This window comes from Hibiscus syriacus, unplaced genomic scaffold (genome assembly GCF_006381635.1).
Source record: "Hibiscus syriacus cultivar Baekdansim isolate YM2019G1 unplaced genomic scaffold, ASM638163v2 tig00112253_pilon, whole genome shotgun sequence".
NCBI lineage: Eukaryota > Viridiplantae > Streptophyta > Magnoliopsida > Malvales > Malvaceae > Hibiscus > Hibiscus syriacus.
The window spans coordinates 628,883-654,352 of NW_024063283.1; the positions used below are offsets into that span (position 1 = coordinate 628,883).

At 36.3% G+C, this 25,470-nt stretch overlaps 2 pseudogenes; both read left to right on the top strand.

Moving 5' to 3' along the window:
* The first annotated feature begins 495 nt into the window (after positions 1–495).
* LOC120176739 lies at positions 496–2,656 on the top strand (annotated as a pseudogene).
* A 6,256-nt stretch (positions 2,657–8,912) lies between these two features.
* On the top strand, positions 8,913–24,360 carry LOC120176740 (annotated as a pseudogene).
* Positions 24,361–25,470: the final 1,110 nt, after the last annotated feature.

A 25,470-nucleotide genomic window follows, 5' to 3' on the forward strand; every position in this document is an offset into this window, starting at 1 on the left:
ATTTTAAAACTCTTCAAAATTGCAGGAGCCAATTTGATATTTACATGAATTTGAATATGATAATTGAATGAAAGAAATTGGTGGGCTCCATAATGAATATTTATAACATGTGATTTAGATTAGTTGTCAATAGATAGGATATGGGTGATTAAAAAATAATTAAATTATTTTTTATAAAGTTTTTATAAAAGTAATATTTTTATAATTATCAAAATCATTTATAATTTAGAATTATTTTTAAGATAAACAACTAACCCTTAATGAGTTAAAAACGAAGTAAGCCATACCTTGTTAAATCCATTACAGAAAAACAAGCAGAGAAGATAAATAACACAAAACAGTTGGCATCTTACCGGAAAACATAACGGAAACTCGAAACGGTGAACAACTCAACAGAAAAAGAAAACTTTATCCTTTTTATAATCATTTTCACCCTTTCTTCTTCTTAATTGTCTGGAGCAAAGAAGAAGGAAGAAGCAGTGCAGCTTGATCGACATGCTTCGATCATTATCACGCCGGCACAGCATTCACAGCTATGGATCTCTACGCATTGGGAGAACGACTGATACTGCCGTGGAAGACGATCATCACCATCAATCAACCAATATTCACGCAAGAAATAATGAGCAAGATAGATCAGGTGCAATTTCAACCCCCTTCACTGTTTGACAGTTTGAATGATTACATATATTGAGATTCGAATATTAAACATGTTTAGTCTAACTGAGTAAGAAAGTTGTAGATATTAAGATTTGAACTTAAACTTATTCGATTCGAACTGAATAAATTAATCGATTTAAGCCTTTTTTGGAGGGTTGATACAGATTTGGAACTGATGAAGGAAAGGTTTGCCAAGTTGCTTTTGGGTGAAGACATGTCGGGAGGAGGCAAAAGTGTTTCTTCAGCTTTGGCTTTGTCAAATGCATTCACAAATCTTGCTGGTAAGGATCATATCCTTCTCGGCCATTTCAGAGTTTTTCGAATGAACATTTTAAGGATAATGAGAAGAAAAAAAAAGACACCGAATTTTGAGCCTAATTGTTGATGGACGTTATAATAATCACATTTGTATTGGCTATAATTATAAAGCAGCATCCATTTTTGGAGAGCAAGGGAAATTGGCACCGATGTCACCAGATAGGAAGGCAAGGTGGAGAAAAGAAATGGATTGGCTTTTATCTGTAACTGATCACATTGTCGAATTTGTTCCTTCACAACAGAAAGCGGCTGACGGAACGTTCATGGAGGTACTGGTCCGATTTCTCTCGAAAAATCGAGCTCATACAAGCCACGAATTTTATAAAACTATTTCTTCATGCTGCATTTTGATCATTGTATTAACGTGCAACGATTTGTTTCGACTTTGATAGATTATGGTCACAAAGCAGAGGAAGGATTTGCACGTCAACATACCCGGCCTGCTCAAGCTCAACTCGTTGCTTATTGTGCGTTACCATATCCTTCTAACATGGTAAATTCAGTTGAAAATGTAGCAAAGATTAGTAATGTGGTTGGTGATCAAATTTGTAATGAAACAGGAGACCCTTGATGGTTTTGGACGATAAAAGGAATTTTGGTATGTGTCCAAACGCAACGATCTTGTGAACGAAAACAGCCAAAGGGATGGGAAATGGTGGCATCCGGTGGTTAAGGTTCCATCAAATGGATTATCGGAAACATCGCGAAAATGGCTGCAATCCGAGAAGGAGGCTGTGAGCCAGGTACTAAAAGCAGCTATGGCCATCAATGCTGCAGTCCTGTCCAAAATCGAAGTCCCCGAAAGCTACATCGACTCCCTCCCTAAGGTAAAAGAAATGCAACTCTTTATGAACTAAAACCATTTAAACGGTTTTAACTAAGATCAATGCTCCCAAATGATGTCAACGTAGAATGGAAGAGAAAGCCTTGGTGATTCTATCTATAGAAGCATCACGGTGGAGTACTTTGATCCAGCGCAATTCCTTTCGACCATGGACTTGTTGACCGAACACAGAGTTCTAGATCACAAAAACAGAATCGAGGCCTCGATGATCATTTGGAAGAGGAAAATGCACCACAAAGATGGAAGGTCGCCTTGGGGTTCATCCATTACCTCAGAGAAACGGGAACTCTTCTAAGAGAGGGTCGAGATGATCCTATGCCTAATTAAGCATCGCTTTCCGGGTCTTCCACAATCCGCACTCGATGTATCTAAGATCCAAGAAAACAAGGTAAAGAGTATAGAAATGTCATTGATATCATTTTCTATTTATTCGAGTTCGAAAAACTTAATTCTTTGAACTTCACAGGATGTAGGACATGCTATCCTAGAGAGTTATTCAAGGGTTATAGAGAGTTTGGCTTTCACAATCATGTGGAGAATAGAAGATGTCCTTCATGCCGACAGTCTTACACATGTGTCGTCGCTGGTAAGATCCTTAAACTCTGACGACGAAGCAACGGGGCCGAATTCTTCGTATACACCAACACTCGAGAATTTCATTTGTTGGAGAACATTCCACCTAGTAGTAGCAGTGCATCCTATATGGAAAACCTGTTGAATATTGATAATGACAAAAAATATTTCAAGCCTCCACTTAGTCCTACCCCAAAACCTTCCCATGTCGAGAAGATCGAAAACATAACCAAACTAAGAAGTTTATGTCCCCTCAATTGATCAATGATGATATTGGATAATCTTAAAAGGAATGTAAACAATGAGAAGAGAGATATAAAGAAACACTATAGTTAGAAAACTTTCATTATGCATATGTTCGATAATAATAGGCAGATGTGTTTAATGTATACAATTATTATAAAATATGATATAAAATTAAGTGAATAATTATATTACACTTGTTATATATATATAAAGTGTCATGAAAATGAAATTTAGATATTATAAGTTGTATTAATATTTTGATAAGAGATAAAATTATAAATATTTATAAATTGATTCAATAATAGTTATATAAAAAAGATAGTAGTTCTCAAGAAATAAATTATTTTGTATTTTCGTAAAAAGGTTTTACGACAATAAAAAATATATCTTTTAGAAGATTAAAACAAAAGAAATGGTTAAAGATTTCAAGTATTAAGGGATTCATGTACACTTTTACTTTTAACAATTAATTTATTGATCTTGATGGTTTGAATTCATTGTCATTAATGTTATTAATCAATATTTTGATTTTGATTTTGAAGTTAATATTAGAGGGAGCATTAGGAGCTATTGCTCAGGTCCCTTCCCACCATCTTTATATTTAAGAAACTCTAATTTTTTTTCAGTCTCATTAAATTTTTAAATTTTTTATATATCTCTCATTAATTTATTTAATTTCAAATTTAATCTAACTATTTTTTTATTTTTCAAATTATTTACGAGAGACAATATTATAATTACTTATAAACTGATTTAATAACCAAATTGTATAAAGAATGAGCAATTTTCTAAAAATATGTTAACCTATATTTTTCTTCATCCTCATCAGATGATTATATGACAAGAAAAATATATCTTCTTGAATGGTAAAAAAAACAAAAAAAAGCTCCAAAATTTCAAAATATCAGTGAATTTAGGAATGTTTCTACGTTGAGCATTTAATTTATTAATGGTGATGGTTCCACATGATAAAGATTGGATTAATCTAATTTATATTATATTATCTTCATTCTATCAACAATAACTTTGAACAATATAACACGGATCTTTTTTTTAGAATTTGGATCCTAAATTGATTATTTTAACTCTTGAAAATGATGTATTTGAGATTGAAGGTGATTATTTAATTCTTAAAAAATGATGCTTCTAATTCGCTCTCCAATAGTGTTCTACTCGTAAATTATTTTAGGATAATTTTACTTTTATTATTTTATTAAATTTACTTTTGGAGAAAGTAAAATTGTATTTTTTACTATTATTTTAATTTAATCAATTTAAAACTAATTTTTTTTATTCGTAATCTATTCAAATTTATATTTGCAATATTGAAAAGAGATGCAATGAAGATTTATGTTAAAAAAATGGACGTGAGTTTTATTTTTTAAGGTTGATTGATTTATTTTGTTGTTTTTTATTATACATGTCAATATATAAAAGTTATCTAAGATGTAAAAATTCAATTATCTTTATTATTCTTTGGGGTTTTGCGTTCGATAATCATAACTGTCATGAGTATAAGTGTTTAATGTCAAGTAGTTGAAGGTTGTGTTTAAACAGATACTATTTTGTACTTACCTCAAACTAATAAAAAATATCATTGTTATTAATAGTATGTTAATTAAAGATGAAATAAAATAAATTATTTTTTTATAAAAAAACTCCTTTTAAAAATATCATTATTATTAATCGTAAGTTAATTAAAGTGATGTAAGATGAATGATTTTTTATTAAAATTATATATGTGTGTGTGATCACCATTTTTTTACAACCGGGCCTCCAGCCCAAATCCAACCAGAATTAATAACACCCAACTGAGACCTCAAATCGGCCCCATACCAAACCAGACCCGACCCGCACCTGACCAAACCCGACCCGCACCTGACCCTAGCTCTAGGGTAGCCACCCCGAACACCCCAATCAACAGTCGCCGCTTCCTGCCCCAACACTTGAAGAGCACTCCACGCACGCCACCATCACCTGAATTCCAGCACTCCACGCAACATGTAGCAGCAAACAATAAACAACAAACAAAATTGTAATCATTTATTTTCTCTGTGACAAAGGGTATAAAACCCAAGAACATGCATTGTAAGGCCCTCCCCGGAAATTTAAAAGCAATAAAAGAAAAACTTTCCAGCATCAATATTCTCTAGGTTTCTAAACTAACATGAAACCATAGCCTTTTTTATTTTTAGGTTCGACAGTTGAGCAAAACAGAGGCAAAAAATAAATTGAGAAGAAAGCAGAGCAGTTGCCTTCAACGGGGACCTCCGTTCACAGAACCGAGTCAGGAGGGAGAAGAGAAGTCAGTGAGCAACAAATCTCGAAATGGAGACGATCCAACGGCTGTCGGAGTAGATCGGGGCACCTAAATCGAAAGGTCTCGACCTAGTTTCGTGACGTTGGACGCCATTTTGTGCAAAATAGAGCCCATATACGTGATCATCGTGATGAGACGAATGAGACCTAAAAATTTGGTGGCTAACGATCATTGGCGACGGTGACTGGCGATGGCGAAGACGGCAGACGAGCAGCCGTGCTTAGAGAGAAGATATAGCTTCTCTATACCCAAAACAAAAAGAAATTAAATTAAAATGAAATATGGAAAAAAAGGGTTATAAGGGGGTATTTATAACCAAAGAAAACAACGTCGTTTTACCTTGATGTTGTACGTTTTGGTCCCGGTGGGATAATCATGCACGTAGTCCCTTGATTTTACTCATGTGTTTATTTTGGTCACTAATCCCAATATGTTTCATTTGAATACTTTTAATTTCGTCCTAATTTGGCTATTTTCCATTTTTATGTTTTAATACTAATTTTTGGTTTATCTCTTTTCATGTTCCTCAACATTAGTCGGGTTTTTACATTTAGGTCCCTGTTTTAATTCTTCGATTACATGTTTAATTTTGCATTTATTTCAATTTAGTCATTTGTTTAATTCACATAGTTATTTAATATTTAGTCTCTAAATATTCCTATAAATTTCAATTTAGTCCCTAATTCTAATTTATTGCAATTTAGTTCCTATTTTTTATTTTATTTTAATTTAGTTTTCACTTTAAGTCATTTTACTAGCTTCTCAATTTTATCTTCTTTTCCTTTAAATTATTTATTTTATTTATTTTAATAACCATTATAATTTTTCACTTTTCTTTTTAGGTACGTTCACTACGGTATATTCTTTAAATTCAATTTATTTTATTAAGATTTCAAGTTCAATCCTTTAGGCTTAGATTCTTCACATTTAGACTTTAAAAAAGGGAATTTACAATTTGGTCCTTGCCTTCATGCTCAAGGATTCAAATTGATTTTCTGATTAAAATAATTAATTAGATTAATAACTAGAGCATTATTGATTTAGGTCCTTAAACTTTAGTCTTTTAGAACTTGATATTTTAGTTCTTTGACCTTTTTGTCCCTGAACTTCAATTAGACCTTTAGGATCGACATAATGAAATAGGTTAAATAGAGCCTCCATTTTAGCTAGATTTTAATATAGTCTTTTAATTTAGGGAGTAATCTGAGTTGGCCCTTGCCTAAATGCTCAAGAGACCATATCGATTATTCGATTCAATAATTGATTAAAAATCATATAGAGTTAATATTAGAACCAACATTTCTAGGTTCATGCCTCTAGGTTATTTAATTTTCATAATTTGACACTTTAATCTAGAAAAAATGCCTTAATTTACCCTTAGCTTAATTAGGATGAATACAAATTTGTTTGATTGCATTTTATTTTTAAACCTAAGACAATCTTCACTTATTAGAGAATTAATGGTAGATCTCTCGCAAGTATGCTCAAGGGTGACTACTGGTGATTCCCGAAATAGGTTAACATTCTTTTCAAAAATGCATAATGATCTGATTAAGGCAATATCTGATTATTAGGCACAATAGTATCATCCATTTGTGCTAGGGGCGAATGTTATCGGCCTTAATAAACGTATACTCGTTTCAACTTTTCATCTGTAATGATTTTCAAATTAAATAAAGATCGAACTCAAATTTTTCAATTTTAAATATAGGATAATCAACTAGGTACCAATTTTTGGGTGCTTGTGGGGTGCTAATCCTTCCCCACGCTTAATTGACTTCCGAACCTGATTTTGGATTTCTGGATTTTTGCATATCCAAAAACTCGATATTTTAATAAAAAAAATGTTTTTTTTATTAAAATCACCAGGTTTTCATGGTGTCCCTATCACACCTTAAATGACTGGTGGCAAATCCTCACATTTCGAAACTCTTTTCAAAGGAAAACCCCCAAGTCGGTATCAGTCTTTCTCCACTCAGGCGAAAAACGATGTCGATAGTTTGGCGACTCCACTGGGGACGTTTTGTTTTTAAAACAACTTGATAGTCGAGCCACGAGTTGGTTACCCTATATTTAGGATTTTGGAAATTATGAGTTTGATATTATTTAATTTACAATTCGTTATGTTATTTCATATAAAAAAATAGTTTCTCTATGGTTAGTGCTTACACTTCTATGATATTACTTAGGACTGATGCAGATCATAGCTCTAAACCCGAGCTCAATCCCGATTTGTCTAAGTAGGGAGAAACGTCACACCTCATGAGGAGCATTGGGCTTCCTTGTGTGGGTCTGAAAAGTACCTCTGGAAAGCATCCTAAGTTGTCTGTTGGATATTAGTTCCGAGGCACGCTTTTAGCGGCGTGATCCCCTATGCAGAATCCGATTCGCAAATATGTAATGGACCAGAATCGAAGTAACCTTAGCAGGTTGTAAAGATGTCTTGGGAACCCTTTACTAGAACCCAACCTCATGTACAGAATTTAGTAAACCTACCCCGTTAGAACCATGAGGATAACCTAGGAGAACTAGAACGCATGCGGTTAGGACTCTTAATTGCCTTTGTATGCTTATTTTTCAGTCTCAACTTTGAGTCATATTTAATTATTTTTTCTAAAATTACATTTCTTTGGCTAATCATTTCAACTAACTTGACTCTTTTTGTCTTGTTTCTACTAACATTGATTTCCTTTTGTTTGGTCTTATTGTTTGTTGTATTTTTTGCATGAACATTACATATCCTTCAAAGGTATTGATCCCTAAATAACTGATCTTTTAGAAGGTTCTTGAAAAACAATGCCACAACAATGTCTTTTATTTGGTTAGGTAGAATTTTGAAGATGCTCTATGTAAATCGAGTAGCGTCAACAGAGAGTCTACCTATTAAAGAGACGAGCCAAACGTCTTCCTGCTAAGGTAACAAGCTGGACTCAAGAAAATTTGAAGTTGAAGCCAACAGTTGAAGGTCAGGAACTAGCTCAAATTTTTTTTGAAAGTATGAGATGAAATAGAAGCTTTGAAGATGATACAATACCCAATTTGCTCGCATGAGCTAGACAACTTGAAGATGAACCAAAATTTCATTTCCCCAGTGTATGGAGACATTGTCGATTTCTCAACAATTGTTCAAGGAATAATTATTTTTTGGGATCAATTCCTTGTTGCATTTGTATCTCGTATTTTGCACACCCTTCTTGCATTAACATGTGCATCTTTGCATTATCATATATACATTATAAATTACATGGTATACATTGTATCTCAACATGCATTAATCACGGATCCTGGGAGTAACTTGCGGAGAATCTTGTGATAAAAGTTTTGAGGTAAGATAAAGTCACCCCATTCGAACCAAAAAGGATTGAGAGTTATGGATGTGATGTTAGCACCGTCTGAAGTTCAAGGCACATCATTGAGATCTGTGGGGTACAGAAGAGCAAGGTCCAGAACTTAATTATCCCATGAGCATAAACCTTTAATAATGAGACATCCTGGTGTGAACCAGGAAAAATTCTTTCATCCACCGTGAAACCTTATTGCACTGGCTTTGTCTTGTCTGAACGTGTTTTTGTTTTTTCCTTATTTTCTCAATAAATATTTTGTTGATTGAACTTATGTCATTTTCCAAAGTTATGAGCAATAAATCAAGTATTAATCTTGCAAATTCTTCAAATTTCAAATGAATTAAAGGTTTTTTTACTTCTTCGTTAATTATAGATCTTTGACAAGTGGCAAGATTACACCTTCCATACCCCATCCAAAGCCGAAAGAATCGTTGCTTTGTTCCTTACCTGAAATAACACATGTTTACTACCCATGGACCAAACCTTGACATCACTTCCCTTTGAAACAGTAAAGTCATTCCCTTATCCTTCCCGAGGCACAAAAATCCATACTTTTACCTTCCCAGACAGAGCTGATCCTTTATTAACACTTCCTTTTCTAATATAGATGGCTTCAGATTCACTTATTCGTATCCCAACCTCAATAAAATATAGAGGCATAAAGTACAAGAGGATCATATGTTCGAGAACCATTCCTGTAAGAAAGACAATATGGAGTGTTATAGATTAGTTTTTGTATGAGAATTTGAATAATTGGGGCATACTAGGAGCAAAGCGAAGTAGAAATAAAGGGAATCATTTAATTAATTATATCATGCATTAATTATATTATTTTCATTGTAAATAAGGTTTATCTTGAATACTCGTCTCCTAGGGATACCTCTTTTACAAGGACTTCCGTGTATGAGATGATGAACGACTTTGTTTCATTTATCTTTTAAATATATATATATATCCATTATTGTCCCCTTTCGAGTTTTAGTCGAATCATTGCTTTTATTTTTTTAAGATAAATTTTGGATGTTAAATCTCCGAATTCAGGCCACTGATTGATTCGTTCTGTGTTATTATTGTTTTGAATTGGTTGATGAAGGCAAGGGATGACGGTTTTCTGGTGGTTTTGATATCAATGTTTTCCAGATAGTTCATGGAACCGGTATGTGTTAGTTTGTCAATTAATTAGACTGTGTGCAATTTTTTTTGCGCAGTAAATTGTACTATTTAATTACTTAACTTTAGTGAGAAGTGGAAATTTACAAGCTCTAATTTTCTATTCTATTGGTTGTTAAACTGGTGATATCTCCATCATGCCTGATGTATCTGTGAAACTTGTCACTAATACGGTTGAAGTTTCCTGATTCCTTTAATTATTTTGAGTTTTCTTTATTGGCTGTTATTTATAGCCATCTTATGCACTACTTTCGTTCTTTCAGATTGCAAGAAGCCTGTTGTGGCAGCTGTTGAAGGATTGGCTCTTGGAGGTGGCTTAGAATTTGCACTGGTTTGTGCTTTTCTCTCTCAATTTATGCTTTACGTGATTAACTTCTTTTGCTAATAATTTTGTCTGTCATTATTGTAAGTTAGCTCAGTAGTCCAATCTTTTTTTTCTTATGCAGGGTTGCCATGCACGTATTGCTGCCCCTAGAGCTCAACCTGGCAGAATTGTTACTTGGAGTGATTTCTGGGTTTGGAGGTATAGCCACCCAGCTAGTATATGTTGATAAAAACATGTGTAGATGGGCAATTCTTTTTGTCTTTTGATGATAGCTCTGCTAGTTTGTACAATACAGTTTCGATCATTGACTGGTTATGCTATGACTCTTTTCAAAGGTACACAGCGTCTCCCAAGGCTTGTGGGGCTTTCAAAGGCTATTGAAATGATGCTGGTAATACACTATGCTTTTGATGCTTTTTGAACTTTTTAACGACTTGTTATCCTAATTCTTATGGTTTGTAATTTATTCTGCATTATCATTTTACCTATTGAACATGCTGTCATTACCTATTGAACATGCTGTCATAAGTTTTCATTCCTTCACTGTAAACTAGTTGATGGATGGATCAACTGGATTTGGAAAAATTAAGTTTTCTTTGTGGGAAAATATCAAAAATGGTGGGCAATTTAATGTCAAAATTGGTGGGCAATTTCGGTGGATTTGGAGGAGCCACTTTCGGTGGAAGCAAAGCTGAAAATTTTGACAATTAGGTAATGATAAAATCACACATTTAGTCATTGTACTTTAGGTATTTATAAGATTAATCCTTAAGCTTTAACTATAAATATCCTAACCCATTTAGCTTCAAAATCATTCCAAAATCATTTCTTTCTCTCAATACTAGAGAGTTTTCTTGTGAGTAGTGAGTGTTTTGTAAACACCTGTAAATATTTTCTCTTTAGTAAAAAGATCTGCAGCAGTTTGGAGACGTAGGCAAAATTGGCTAAACTTCGTTATCAATTTTTAGTATTATTTTTCCGCTTTTATTTCACATTCTCACTAATCTGGTTATAGGGAAATTACTCGTTTCTCGTTTATTTCCCAACAACTGGTATCAGAGCTTTTGGTTGTGAATTTTGTCATTTTTTTACGATGTTACTATTTATTACTATTAACGTGAATAGTGAATTTTGTGAATAGTAAAAATTTTGTCGGCGATACGAATTTTTCGACAGAGGTGTTCTAATAGACGGTGGTTCGCAAGAATTGTCAGAAACGATCCAAACGAAACCAGATTCGAGTGGGAGCGATGACTGCAGACAAAGGGAATGTGAAAATTAAAAAGTTCGATGGTGCGGATTTTGGCTTTTAGAAGATGCAGATTGAAGATTTTCTGTACCAGAAAAATCTATATCAACCTCTTTCAGGAAAGCAACCAGAGGGCATGAAGAATGAAGACTGGGCTCTTCTCGACAGACAAGCCATCGGAGTTATCTGACTGACGTTATCTCGCAATGTTGCTTTCAACATAGCAAAGGAAAAGACTACGGTGAGTCTTATGAAAACTCTTTCCAGTATGTAGAAGAAGTCATCAGCCTCAAATAAAGTTCATTTGATGTAGCGATTATTCAATTTACGGATGACGGAAGGGGCATCAGTGACTCAACACCTAAGTGAACTCAACACAATCACAACACAGTTGAGTTCTGTAACAACCCGGAAAAATTAGAATATTATTATATTGAAGTTGGAGGCTTTAATTGTGAAAATTGGTAAATTATGGGGACTAAATTGAAAGATTTTAAAACTTGGAGCTTATTTTAGAGTTCAAGAAAATTTAGGGACCAAGCCCTAAATTTACCCAATAAAGTTAGGCAAGGATGGTATTATATGTTGTATCGTGGTTTTCTGTTAACAGAAAACCACGCCCAAATTCCCTCCCGGACGCCCAACTTCAAACCTCGATTCCGACGCCGTTCGAATTCCGATCGTCGTTTTGAAAACACCGTTGTGTTCATCATCCAGCGAGGAACAAACCCTTCAAATTAATTGAAGTGAAACGCTGCCAAACATCGGGAATTTATAGTCAAAGCATCGACGTTTTTTTAGCTCTATCGCTGGGAAAATCTTAAATTCACCACCGATCGTTGCTCCGTTTACGACACCTCCTGCACCATCGTGTTCCTTGTGTCATTGCGAGTCCGCCGGTGTCAACCTTGTTCGCCGTTGACGGCGGCGCGTGAGGAGGTGGAGCAGTCAAAGATTCGGCCGAGTTGGAATACGAGCTCTCCGCCGTTCAAAAATTTGAACCGATCGTTGTAAGTATCTCGAAATCACTCAAAATAATTTTTAGAAAATTTTTCGAGAATTTTCCGACACCGTGGCACTGTTCAAGCGCCGCACGCGCCGCCGCAGGGAGAGTGAGCTGCTGGAAAACCGGTTTGACCAGTTTTGAACCGGTTTGACCGGTTCGAACCGGTTTGACCGGTCTGACCCGACTCGTCTGACCCGACCCGACCCGACCGTTGACCGTTGACTTTCTTTGACCAAAACTTAAAATGGCTTTGACCGAGCATTAAAGAACCGTTTATCTTTTCCGAGTATACCTATCCTGATAGTTTTCGACGTGCTGAATCCGTTTCCGCTGTCCGTTTTGTCAAATTCGAACCCGAAGGCCTCCATATCGATGGTCAAAGTGGTTGACTTTGACTTTGACCAAGAATCTGAATTTTTGGAAAGTCATACTTTATGTTTTTCGACGTGCTGATTCCGATTCCGCAATCCGTTTGGCCAAATTCAGACTCGAAATACCCAAATTGATAGTCAAACTCAGAAAATGCTTATATACTTAAGAATTTTAGCTTTGAACAATTAAGTAAGATTTGGGGCTGATAAATTATTATTATTTGAAGGTACACGAGACTCACCGGATCGTTCAACAACTCGACCCAGCTCTTCTAGATCAGTTAAACCATGTATGCCAGTATTCACCCGTAAGACCCGTAAATTTTATGATTTTAGAGATTTAATTATGTTACCCATAAGTAATATAGTGTTACTACAAAATAGGTTCGAAAACTATAGCAGAGCATGGTGAAACCAGCAATCAGTAGATCTACTATTTGAAACTACTACCGAGGTGTGTTCCCTATTTATTACTGAACTGTTTTATTTGTTTTAATATGTGGTACACTGAATTCTTTGGTTACCGTATTGTTGATGCACCGATTTAATGTGATGATTTATGGATTATGATTGTTATCTGATATTTGTTTTGAAATGGTATATGATTACCATGTTTATAGATTTATGGAATTTATAACACGGTGCAATTGAATTTTTGGAATACGAATTTATAAAGTACAGCTCTGATCAAGTTGGAAAATTTTACAGACCTAATGTGACTCTTAGGTAGGCTCTGCGGCCCTGAGATCATTCTCGGGTAGGCCCTACGGCCCTAAGATGTGTTCTTAGATAGGCCCCACGGCCCCGAAATCTATCTTGGGTAGGCTCTCAGGCCCTAAGATGTTCCCTTAGGGTAACGCTTTTTAAAGAGATTTACTGCAGTATAATTTTATGGGACTTAATGGACTATGATTTGTTTAGTGTACCTATTGTAATTTTATGGAATGTTGGGACACACTGAGCCTAGCTCACCTTTCGAAAATGTTTTCCCCCTTTCAGATACTGTTGGTTAGATACCCTGGATTGAGCACTTGGAGGATCAACATATCTCTTGAAGTATATCTGATTGTAATGTTTTTACTTTGCAAGTTGACTTTATTTTGTTAACATGGACCTTATTTTAAAGTATGGGATTTTAATATGATGACACTTTTGCTATTACTATTCGGTTTATCGTGATTTGATTTTTAAGATATGTTTTAAATTAATTTATTACCTATTGGTATTATATTTACAAGTTGGGTTTTGATAGTATGATTTATTATAATTTCATGTCATTTATAATGTGATTTTACATTGATTTAATAACGGTTTCGGAAAAATGTCTTTAAGACTCATAATGTGATCCACTAGACTTAGTCGAAACGCATATGCAGGTCTAGGGGGTTACATTTATTGGTATCAGAGCTTTTGGTTTTTAACCCTCGGACTGTGTATGAGTCCACATTGAAGATACGATTTGGAAATATTTACAAAACGAGTTACTAAGGTCATGTCACAAAGTTATTAAATTTTTAACTGTGTTCGAGACTCCAAGTGCTTATATAACCCTAAGTTTTATCTTCTGTAGCAAACTTGAGATCCACCAAAAATGAGTGCTAGACGTGGTCGTCGAACTAGCCGTGGACGAGGTCGAGTGGCTAGATTTGCATATCCGATCGATGAGATACGAGTAGATCCCCCACCTTCGATAGGTGATCCTGCTCCTTCGACCCCAACGAATCTGCCTCCTACCGATGGTATTGGCATGACTACACCGATCATAGGAGCGACCGATATTGAGCCAGAATCTACCGGAGTTGCTTTGGATGAGACTTTTGGTAGACAGTTTCTGCAGTTGATACAGGGAGCAGTCAGAGCTGCTGGTGTTGTATCTGAGGTTCCTATTTCGCAGACTCTAATTGCTAATGGGGTCAGGACTTTTGGAGGACAGCTTAGAGGAATTCCTACTGAAGCAGAAGATTGGCTACAAGATACAGAAAGACGCATGGATCAGTTGGGTTTGGACTCAACTAAGAGATATTTGGGGGCAGTAGCGATGTTAGATGGCAATGGCCACACATGGTGGGAGTCAGTGACCGATAGTGTTCCTACCGATCGTTTGACATGGGATTTCTTCAAGGAGCGCTTTCGGAGCCGATTCTTGGGTGAGCGCTACTTAGTCCAGAGACGACAACAGTTTCAGGACTTGGTTCAGGGTGACATGACTGTTTCAGAGTATGAGATAGAGTTCTTGAAATTGTTAAAGTATGGAATCAGTCTGGTGCCTACCGAGAGAGATCGATGCCGTAAATTTGCCCTCGGACTCAGATACGAGCTACGTAGGCAGGTGGTAGCCCTTCAAGATGAGATTTTTGATGTGCTAGTAAGCAGATCCAAGGATGCTGAGGAGATGGAGGCGTTAGCTTCTGGTAGAGAGCGTGTTGATCAGGAGCGATCTAGGAAATCTTTTGGCCCTACTGAATCGTCCGCACAGTCTGGTAAGAGGACTCGTACTTCAGCCCCTCAGAGGAGCAATACACGCTTCAGGCCTACAGCATCATCACCTTTAGCTGTAGTAGAGGTGGTTCTTCGGTTCCGGTTCTAGTGCCTCAGTGTGACTTTTGTGGGAAACGGCACAGAGGAGAGTGTTATAGGAAGACCGGAGCATGTTTTCATTGTGGATCTAGTGGACATTTTCGGAGGGATTGTCCTCAGCTAGCTTCGTCTGAGCGGATCGCTACCCAGACTCATGTGCATTCTCAGACTACAGTGCAGACTCCAAATAGAGATCGTAGCCAAGTAAAGGCTCGTGGTTCAGCGTCCAGGACAGACAGTAGAGCCCGACCTCAGCAAAATAGAGGGCCAACAGTTTCTGAGGCTAGACAACCAGCCTTGGTTTATGCCACTAGACATCGTGATGACAGAGATGAGCCTGAGGTTATTGCAGGTACATTTACTATTTATTCCATTCCATACTTTGCACTATTGGACAATGGCTCCACCCACTCCTATGTATCGAGCTCAGTATCTCGAAACCTTCAGATTTTGATCGAGAACACTGAAAATACTGTTACAGTTACAAGTCCAGTAGGACAAGCGATATTAGTGAATAAAGTATTTCGGCGTTGTCCTTTGGAGGTGCAGGGAGAAATTTTTCTCGCTGATCTTATGGAGCTTCCTCTAGAGGAGTTTGATCTAATTCTTGGGATGGATTGGTTGAATAAACACAAGGTAAATCTGGATTGCGAGTACAAGCGGGCTACCCTGAAGACTTCAGATGGTTGGACTGTTGTGTTAATTGGTGAACGGCGTGGCTATCTCTCCAATATAGTTTCACCGATGGAAATTGATCGTATGATCCGAAAGGGATATGAGACGTTCATTGCCTGTATTTTGAACACTAAAGGTGCATTGTCCACAATCGAGGAGATTCGTACAGTTAACGAGTTTCCTGATGTTTTTCCTGAGGAGTTGCCTGGGTTACCTCCTGATAGAGAGGTAGAGTTCGAGATTGAGACCTATCCGGGATCTTTACCTATTTCTATGGCACCTTATCGCATGGCTCCAAAGGAACTTAAGGAGTTGAAGGTCCAATTGCAAGAATTATTCGATCGAGGATTTATCCGACATAGTACTTCACCATGGGGAGCTCCAGTTTTGTTCGTGAAAAAGAAGGATGGGTCTTTAAGGCTATGCATTGATTATCGGAAGTTGAACAAGATGACGGTCAAGAATAAATACCCACTACCTAGGATTGATGACTTATTTGATCAACTGCGAGGAGCTATTGTATTCTCTAAGATTGATCTTCGTTCGGGGTATTATCAATTGAAAGTTAAAGGATCTGATGTTGCAAAAACGGCCATTCGCACTTGATATGGTCATTATGAATTTTTAGTGATGCCTTTTGGTTTGACGAACGCTCTTGCAGCTTTCATGGATTTGATGAATCGGGTGTTCCGACCATATTTGGATCAATTTGTGGTGGTCTTCATTGACGATATTCTGATCTATTCTCGTACTGAGACAGAGCATGACGAGCATTTGAAAATCGTTCTGCGGACTTTGAGAGAGCATCGTCTATATGCCAAACTAAGCAAGTGTGAGTTTTGGCTTCAAGAAGTGTCGTTTCTGGGGCATATTATTTCTGCGCGAGGTGTTCAGGTCGATCCCAGCAAGATAGAGGCTATTATGAATTGGAAACGACCTAAGAACGTATTTGAGATCCGCAGTTTCTTGGGCTTGGCTGGTTATTATCGACGTTTTGTTGAGGGCTTTTCGATCATTGCTTCTCCTTTGACAAAGTTGTTAAGGAAGAATGTGTCGTTTGACTGGGGCGAGGCACAACAGGAGAGCTTTGAGAAATTAAAGGTGGTTTTGACTCAAGCACCGGTGTTGATTCAACCACAGTCCAGGAAGGATTTTACAGTGTATAGTGATGCGTCACACTTAGGACTTGGCTGTGTATTGATGCAGGAAGGTAAAGTGGTGGCTTATGCATCCTGTCAGCTGCGACCGCATGAGTGTAATTATCCTACTCACGATTTGGAGTTAGCAGCAGTGATTTTTGCCTTGAAGATTTGGAGACACTTTCTTTATGGAGAAAAGAGTTATATTTTCACGGATCATAAGAGCTTAAAGTATCTCCTGACCCAGAAGGAGCTTAATTTGAGACAACGGCGCTGGCTAGAGCTTCTGAAGAATTATGATTGTGTGATTGATTATCACCCTGGTAAAGCTAACATTGTAGCGGATGCTTTGAGTCGAAAGACGATATCGGAGTTGAGATCTTTAATGGCCAGGATGAATTTATATGACGATGGCACTTTATTAGCAGAATTACAAGTTAAGCTGACCTTGGTTGATGAGATCAAGGCTAAGCAACCCCTTGATAGCTCCTTGCTTTCCATCTTTGAGCAAGTAGAGCAGGGGACAAACTCAGATTACGCAATTGATCAGGATGAAGTTTTATGCTTTAAAGGTAGATATTGTGTGCCTGATGATGCTGAGTTGAGGCAGACTATCCTTACTGAGGCTCATAGTAGTCCATATGCTATGCACCCCGGAGGAGATAAGATGTACCGGAATTTGAGAGAGAGGTATCATTGGATTGGGATGAAGAAAGACATATCTAATTTTGTGGCTAGGTGTTTGACTTGTTAACAAGTTAAGGCAGAACATCAACATCTATCAGGTTTGTTACAGCCTATCAAGATTCCTGAATGGAAATGGGAGCGTATTACTATGGATTTTGTTACTGGCTTGCCTATGACTCCTTCGAAAAAGATTCAGTTTGGGTGATTGTTGACAGACTTACAAAGTCAGCTCACTTCATTCCTGTGCGAGTAAATTATACTTTGGACAAGCTGGCAAGATTGTATATTTCAGAGATTGTCATATTGCATGGTGTTCCATTGTCTATTATTTCTGATCGAGATCCGAGATTTAATTCGAGATTTTGGAAGGCGCTACATACGGCTTTGGGAACAAGATTGGATTATAGCACATCCTTTCATCCACAAACTGATGGTCAATCTGAGAGAGTGATTCAGATTCTTGAGGATATGTTGCGGGGTTGCGTAATCGATTTTCATGGTAGTGGGAGAACTTTTTGCCTTTGGCTGAATTTGCTTACAATAACAGTTATCAGACCAGCATTCGTATGGCACCCTATGAAGCACTCTATGGGCGTAAATGTCGCACTCCGATCTGTTGGACTGAGTTGCGTGATAGGAAAACGTTGGGACCTGAGTTAGTGCGAGAGACGGAGGACACAGTCAGATTGATACGTGACCGTTTGAAAGAGGCATTTGATAGGCAGAAATCTTAAGCAGATCAAAGGAGGAAGGATATACAGTTTGAGGTTGGAGATCAGGTCTTTTTGAAGGTTTTACCCTGGAAGAAAGTTTTGAGATTCGGGCGTAAGGGTAAATTGAGTCCAAGATTTATTGGACCATTTCGTATCTTGAAGAGGGTAGGACCTGTTGCTTATCAGCTCGAGTTGCCTTCCCATCATAGTCGTATTCATGATGTTTTTCATGTGTCTATGTTAAGGCGATACCGTCCAGATCCAAGTCACATCATTCAGGTTGAGGAAGTAGAGCTGAGACCTGATTTGTCATATGAGGAAGAACCCATTCATATCTTAGAAAGAGATGAGAGAGTTCTTCGGAATAGGCGTATTCCAATGGTCAAAGTTCAATGGAGTAATCGAGGCCCCTCAGAAGCTACTTGGGAGACATTGGAGTCAATGGAGGCTCAGTTTCCTCAATTATTCTCATAAGGTAAATTTCGAGGACGAAATTTCTTGTAGAGGGGGAGAATTGTAACAACCCGGAAAAATTAGAATATTATTATATTGAAGTTGGAGGCTTTAATTGTGAAAATTGGTAAATTATGGGGACTAAATTGAAAGATTTTAAAACTTGGAGCTTATTTTAGAGTTCAAGAAAATTCAGGGACCAAGCCCTGAATTTATCCAATAAAGTTAGGTAAGGATGGTATTATATATTGTATCGTGGTTTTCTGTTTCAAACAAAAAACCACGCCTAAATTCCCTCCCGAACGCCCAACTTCAAACCTCGATTCCGACGCCGTTCGAATTCCGATCGTCGTTTTGAAAACACCGTTGTGTTCATCATCGAGCGAGGAACAAACCCTTCAAATTAATTGAAGTGAAACGTTGCCAAACGTCGGGAATTTACAGTCAAAGCATCGACGTTTTTTTTTAGCTCTATCGCCGGGAAAATCTTAAATTCACCGCCGATCGTTACTCCGTTTACGACACCTCCTGCACCATCGTGTTCCTTGTGTCGTTGCGAGTCCACCGGTGTCAACCTTGTTCGCCGTTGACAGCGGCGCGTGAGGAGGTAGAGCAGTCAAAGATTCGGCCGAGTTGGAATACGAGCTCTCCACCGTTCAAAAATTTGAACCGATCGTTGTAAGTATCTCGAAATCGCTCAAAATAATTTTTAGAAATTTTTCCGGGAATTTTCCGACACCGTGGCACTGTTCACGCGCCGCCGCAGGGAGAGTGAGCTGCTGGAAAACCGGTTTGACCAGTTTTGAACCGGTTTGACCGGTCTGGACCGGTTTGACCGGTCTGACCCGACCCGTCTGACCCGACCCGTCTGACCCGACCCAACCCGACTGTTGACCCGACCCGACCGTTGACCGTTGACCGTTGACTTTCTTTGACCAAAACTTAAAATGGCTTTGACCGAGCTTTAAAGGACCGTTTATCTTTTCCAAGTATACCTATCCTGATAGTTTTCGACGTGCCGAATCCGTTTTCGCTGTCTGTTTTGTCAAATTCGAACCCGAAAGCCTCCAAATTGATGGTCAAAGTGGTTGACTTTGACTTTGACCAAGAATCTGAATTTTTGGAAAGTCATACTTTATGTTTTTCGACGTCCTGATTCCGATTCCGTAATCCGTTTGGCCAAATTCAGACTCGAAATACCCCAAATTGATAGTCAAACTCAGAAAATGCTTATATAATTAAGAATTTTAGCTTTGAACAATTAAGTAAGATTTGGGGGTGATAAATTATTATTATTTGAAGGTACACGAGACTCACCGGATCGTTCAACAGCTCGACCCAGCTCTTCTAGATCAGTTAAACCACGTATGCCAGTATTCACCCGTAAGACCCGTAAATTTTATGATTTTAGAGATTTAATTATGTTACCCATAAGTAATATAGTGTTACTACAAAATAGGTTCGAAAACTATAGCAGAGCATGGTGAAACCAGCAATCAGTAGATCTACTATTTGAAACTACTACCGAGGTGTGTTCCCTATTTATTACTGAACTGTTTTATTTGTTTTAATATGTGGTACACTGAATTCTTTGGTTACCGTATTGTTGATGCACCGATTTAATGTGATGATTTATGGATTATGACTGTTATCTGATATTTGTTTTGAAATGGTATATGATTGCCATGTTTATGGATTTATGGAATTTATAACACGGTGCAATTGAATTTTTGGAATACGAATTTATAAAGTACATCACTTATCAAGCTGGAAAATTTTACAGACCTAATGTGACTCTTAGGTAGGCTCTGCGGCCCTGAGATCATTCTCGGGTAGGCCCTGCGGCCCTAAGATGTGTTCTTAGGTAGGCCCAACGGCCCCGAAATCTATCTTGGGTAGGCTCTCAGGCCCTAAGATGTTCCCTTAGGGTAACGCTTTTTAAAGAGATTTACTGCAGTATAATTTTATGGGACTTAATGGACTATGATTTGTTTAGTGTACCTATTGTAATTTTATGGAATGTTGGGACACACTAAGCCTAGCTCACCTTTCGAAAATGTTTTCCCCCTTTCAGATACTGTTGGTTAGATACCCTGGATTGAGCACTTGGAGGATCAACATATCTCTTGAAGTATATCTGATTGTAATGTTTTTACTTTGCAAGTTGACTTTATTTTGTTAACATGGACCTTATTTTAAAGTATGGGGTTTTAATATGATGACACTTTTGCTATTACTATTCGGTTTATCGTGATTTGATTTTTAAGATATGTTTTAAATTAATTTATTACCTATTGGTATTATATTTACAAGTTGGGTTTTGATAGTATGATTTATTATAATTTCATGTCATTTATAATGTGATTTTACATTGATTTAATAACGGTTTCGGAAAAATGTCTTTAAGACTCATAATGTGATCCACTAGACTTAGTCGAAACGCATAGGCAGGGTCTAGGGGGTTACAAGTTCTGTGAAAATTGAATTCGATGATGAAGTTCGAGCTTTAATTCTCTTATCATCTCTACCAGACTATTGGAATGTTACTGTTATAGCAGTCAGCAGCTAGTCGGGAAACAACAAATTAAAATTCGACGATGTTCGAGATCTGGTATTGAGTGAAGAAATTCGACGGAGAGAATCAGGTGAAGTATCAAGCTCCTCAGCCTTGCACAATAAGTCCAGTAGGAGTAATCAGTAGTTATACTTCAGTCATACATAAAAGAATCATGCAAGTCGAATAGATCCTTTCTGGGATGTTGTAACGCTGCTGATGAACAGATTGCAATTTGGAATTTAATTTCACCACTTTTCTCTTCTTTTTTTACTGCATTTAACTTTTGTGTTCGGCATAGCTCTAGATTGGTTCTTAGGGACCCCAATATAAATGCATGTTGTGTTTCTTATGCATACAGTCTTCAGGGTCATTGGAACTTTTAATTTGTTGCTGACAAGAATGATTTTGGTACCATGAATTCTTTTTTTTTCAGATGCTTTGTTTTCTTCCTTTCGTAATGTGTTTTTCCCTCTCCCCTTCACTCCATGGAAAATTCACAAGCATGGAATTTGGCCCTTGGATAAATGATGAATGGCACAAGATGTATGATTTTTGACATACTGAATTGAACAGGCTAGAGCTTACATAAAATGAGTTGGTTCCATTAACGCCATAGCTCATTACTTAACTGAAGTTTCTGACATAATTGGACTTTGTTTGTACTATGTACGCACATGTTAGTATATTATAGATATATATTATAGTCTGATATTGATCCTTAATGAACTGACTTTTTTAATGCTCGTCTGATTTGGCTGTCTTAAACAGTCCGGTCCATCTGATGCCTCTTTTGGAGATTGTGCGAACACAAAAGACTTCCCCACAAACAATTCTTGATCTTATGACAGTTGGCAAAGTAATAAAGAAAGTTCCTGTTGTGGTTGGTAATTGCACTGGCTTCGCAGTTAATCGGGCATTCTTCCCCTATGCACAAGGTGCACATTTATTGGTCAATTTAGGTGTCGACGAATTCAGAATTGACCGGGTGATCAGCAATTTTGGCCTTCCCATGGGTCCCTTCCAGTAATCTTCTTTCCTTAACCCTTAGTATTTGATAGCTTTTTCATGATTTGAGTATGTATGTTTCCAAATTTGATGATATATTTTAACAGCGACTAAATCAATCAAGTATTTGTCATGGAACTATCATTTTTCTTGATTGTAGCTTTTGACTCACTGATGATTTAATCGTAATAAATGCTGCTGAAATTGAAAGGTTAGGTATCATCCTTCCATAACTGGAAAGCCTAAGAAGAAAATAGTTGTTACATATTGGTGCATCTGCTTCTGCACCAGCAGCAACACACAACCAATGCTTACATATTACTATCTAGATGCCATTAATAACTTGGTAGAACTAGGAGAATAGATCAGTTGAGCTTAGAGTTCTAGTAATGGTCGGTTTTCAGTTCATCTGACTGGCGATCCGTTTGAAGCAAAGCATACCAATATGCGCTGGTATATTCTGGATATATGGTGATAACTTGTGCTTCTGATTTGCAATACTGCAGGCTTCAAGACTTAGCTGGCTATGGAGTGGCCATGGCGGTTGGGAAAGAATACGAAAAGGCATTCTCAGATCGAATATTCAAATCTCCACTGGTTGAACTTTTAGTTAAAAAAGGACGAAATGGTATATGAATACATGCTTCTGATCCTGTGGCGTTCTTTTTCCCCTTATGATAGTGTTGTCAATGTATGCTCCGTTATTGGGACATTTCATGAAGTTTTGGTACTCCAGGGAAAAACAATGGGAAGGGATTCTATACTTATGAGAAGGGAAGCAAACCAAAGCCTGATCCTTCTGTGTTGCCTATTATTGAGGAGTCCAGACGGATTACCAATATTATGCCCGGAAAGGTAAGTACTCTTGCCTCCAAAGTAACTCTATTATCTCTAGGCATTGAATTTTGTCCATTGAGGGCCAACTTTAAGATTTGTCACTCCAATGACATGGTAACTTTGAAAACGCTATAATCACGCAACATAATAACTAAAACATGACACAAATCACAATACAACACAGAAAAAACATGAACATTAACAAAAACACAAACATGTCAAAATCTATATAAATTATACAATGGTTATTAACATACCGAAGGTCATAAAAGTATAATTCTCTAAACTAGATTATGATACTTGAAATTGTACAAGTATGATACGAATACATAACTTGCTTCTGTGGTAGTTGGCAGCAGGCTATAGAAAGAAAAAGAGAGGCGACAACTGCAATCACCTTTTCTTTGGTCTTAGTAGGTAAAATATCTAATTTATTGTTGTTGCAATTGTTTGACAGCCTATCTTAATTACTGATAAAGAAATTCTGGAGATGGTGCTCTTCCCAGTAGTGAATGAGGCATGCCAGGTTCTCGATGAAGGCATCGTGGTTCGAGCATCTGACCTTGATATTACATCTGCTCTTGGAATGAGCTTCCCATCTTATCGGTAAGTCTTTCCTGATTGACTGCAGTTTCTCTTTTGAAGAACTTGTTGAGCGGGTGGAGTAAAAGGAAATTCAGGGACAGTGTCTAAGTTCTTTTAGTTATAACTAATTAGAGAATCTTTTAATGTCATTGTGAAGTTTATCCTCAATCTAGTATCTATTTTTTTTAATATTGCTTAGGATTCATGTCACGAGAATTTATTTTTCAAAAATGTTTGTGTGAAAAGTAGCATGATCAATGAAAAAAAATGTTGTTTTGAATCAACAGAAAATCATTAAAAAAAATCTCCCGAAATGTCTTACCCATTTGAAAGCATTAGATATTTTCCAAAGCAAGAAAAGATAGATCTTTTCACGCAGTTTAAATAAGGATATTTATGTTTGATAATGTTGCATTATGATCATTTTGATTTTGGGCAGTGGGGGAATAGTATTTTGGGCAGATATGGTAGGGGCGAAGCATGTGTAATCAAGTCTGAAGAAATGGTCAGAAATGTATGGCGGCTTCTACAAACCATCAAAGTTTTTGGAAGAAAGAGCCATTAAGGGCATCCCATTGGTAAGACCCTTGTCCTTGTTTTCTCCTTTTCTGCAGAATCCGAGTTTTAGGATGTTATTTACGTTCTTTTATGCTATTTGTAGAGCGCACCGGCAACGCCAGCTGCAACATCAAAGTCAAGGCTGTAATTTGGGCAGAAATACCAAAAACCCATTGTGGTCTGTTGTCAAAGCAATAATAATTTGGATTGTAATGCAACTTTATTTTTCTTATGGGCCTTATATTTAAGGTTTGGGATTATCTCTCAATCTATTCTAATATAAAGGTAGGGTTCTACAAGGTACGAATATGGATAAGTGTCTTACCCACAATTATTAATTATAATTTTCTATTATATATATATATATATATATATATATATATATATATATATGGGTTAGGATCAATGTAAAACTCATAAGTTTTATACTAATTTATAGTCACTAGACTTAAATAAATAAATAATTTATATTTAATTAAAATTTATAACTTATAAATAAATATTTCTTAACTCAGTAAAATAATATTCTTTTTTTTTTATTAGGGTTAGGTCTAAGAATTATAGTTTAGGGTTTAGAATTTAAGGTTTAAGGTTTAGGATTTTTGGATTTAGGTTAAAAATATTAATTTTTAAGAATTATTGTAATAGTTTGAACATTTCCTAATAATAGATTACATTTTTAAGAATTATTTTTTAATCAAATTTGAATCACATATTTTATCCTTATATAATGTTTATATATTTTTAACTTTTATTTTAAATAATAAATTTCTTCTTTTGTAATTTAATTTTATATTTTATATAGATTAATTTTTTAATAATTGTTTTATCAATCAATCAATTTTATATTATCGTCAATATTTTATCTCCAAAATATCGCTTTAAAATATAATACTATAGATATATTTTATAATTTTAATAGAATTTTATCTATTATATAATCTTTCAAATCTATTTACAAGGATATATATATTGCATATGATTGAATTTTTTTTATTATAATATTATAAAAAATAATTAAATTTGATTTTTGAATTATTTGATTTAATTTAAAAATTAAATAAAATTTAGGAATTCATTTAACTCAAAAAATATTTGAATTAGCCAAATATTAATCCACAGTTTCTATTATTCGTAATTCCATTAAACGTATTAATAGGGGCAAATATAAAATTAAAGGATACATTATAGTATTTAATCACTTTTATTTAAATTTTGTATTTTTTTTACTGGATTCAAAAAAAAAATTGGTCACTTT